The 1,713-nt window shown below is 41.1% G+C and overlaps 1 long non-coding RNA gene across 1 annotated transcript in view; it reads right to left on the bottom strand.

Moving 5' to 3' along the window:
- Nucleotides 1-1,713, bottom strand: part of LOC105508775 — a 63,783-nt gene that overhangs the window by 32,277 nt on the left and 29,793 nt on the right. Inside the window, exon 2 of the long non-coding RNA XR_001001326.1 lies at nucleotides 133-230. This is a non-coding gene — a long non-coding RNA (uncharacterized LOC105508775). The remainder of the gene's footprint in view (nucleotides 1-132; nucleotides 231-1,713) is intronic.

The following is a 1,713-nucleotide window of genomic DNA, read 5'->3' as shown; positions in this document are numbered from 1 at the left end:
TCCCAGCACTTTGGGAGGCTTAGGCAGGTAGATCACTTGAGCCTAGGAGTTGGAGACCAGCCTGGGTAACGATAGTGAGACCCTGCCTCTATGAAAAAAAAAAAAACATTAGCTGGGTGTGGTGGTACACACCTATGGTCCTAGCCACTTGGGAGGTTGAGGTAGGAGGACTTTTTGAGTCCTGGAGGCAGAGGCTGCAGTGAGCCATGACTGCACCACTGCACTCTAACCTGGGTGACAGAAAGATACCATGTCTCAAAACAGTATTTTAAAAAAGAGTAACACCAAAGCCAAAACTATAAATAAAACAGATTCATGTATGAACAATTATATGCATTAGAGTGCAGGAGAAAATAAAAAGTGTTATGGAATGAAGAGGAAAACTTGGACAAATGAAGATGGCACCATACATTCAGGCTAATTATGTTACTTTAAAATATTTCTTATGCCTGTCACAGTGGCTCACACCTGTAATCCCAGCACTTTGGGAGGCTGAGGTGGGAGAATTGCTTGAGCCCAGGTGTTCGAGACCAGCCTGAACAACACAGTGAGAACCTGTCTCTATGAAAAATAAAAAATTAGCCAGGCATGGTGCCATGCACCTGTGGTCCTAGCTGCTCAGAAGGTTGAAGTGGGAGGGTCACTTGAACCCAGGAGGTTGAGGCTGCAGTGAAGGCACCACTGTACTCCAGCATGGGCAACAGAGTGAGACCCTGTCTCAAAAATAAAATAAATAAAATATTTATTAAATTATGAAACTATTTTCACATTACCAAAACTTTAGGGAAATAGAAAATAGAAAAAACATCCCCTGATTGTAACACAATGACTATCATTTTTATTTATTCCCTTGCAATATTTTTCATAGGAATTTTTTTGTTAAGATATTTCACAGGCCATAAAATCCACTCCTTTAGAGTGTACAATTTAGTGGACTTTAGTATATTCACAAAGATGTGTAAGCATTACCACTCTTTAATTCCAAAATGTTTTCATCCCCCACCCCAGAAAAAATGATGACAACACATTAGCAGTTACTGTTCATCCCCCTCCCTCAGCCTAAATCTACTTTCCGTCTCTATTTGTCATAGGCATATTTTAAACCAATTTGAATTGTAGAAGCCTCCCTTGTTTCATTTAACTGTCAGAAACAAGCTTTCCATAAGTGAATAGTCTTCAAACTTTTGTATAGAAAAATCGACTCTAAAATGTTTGCAGAGGGCAAAAAGTAAAAGGAAGAAAAACAGAAATAAAAAGGATCATTCCAGGATACCAATTAAAAGACGAAAATAGACATAATTTATTAGCAAGTATACAACACAGGTCAAGAAGTGAATAGGGATTCTTTGATTCTTCCACTTTCTTAGTAAACTTGCTTTCACTTAAAAAAAAAAAAAAAAAGAAGTAAATAGGGCCAGGTGCGGTGGCTCAGGTGCGGTGGCTCACACCTGTAATCCGAGCACTTTGGGAAGCCAAGGCAGGTGGATCACCTGAGGTCAGGAGCGCGAGACCAGCCTGGACAATATGGTGAAACCCCATCTCTACTAAAAATACAAAACATTAGCCAGGCATGGTGGTGGGCACCTGTAATCTCAGCTACTTGGGAGGCTGTGGCAGGAGAATCCCTTGAACCCAGGAGGTGGAGGTTGCAGTGAGCTGAGATCGTGCCATTACACTCCAGCCTGGGCAACAAGAGCAAAACTCCGTCTCAAA

Source organism: Colobus angolensis, unplaced genomic scaffold, assembly GCF_000951035.1.
Source record: "Colobus angolensis palliatus isolate OR3802 unplaced genomic scaffold, Cang.pa_1.0 Scaffold168, whole genome shotgun sequence".
In the NCBI taxonomy this organism is placed as follows: domain Eukaryota; kingdom Metazoa; phylum Chordata; class Mammalia; order Primates; family Cercopithecidae; genus Colobus; species Colobus angolensis.
The sequence above is the reverse complement of the archived record's forward strand: the minus strand, read 5'-3'. Positions and strand labels throughout refer to the sequence as shown.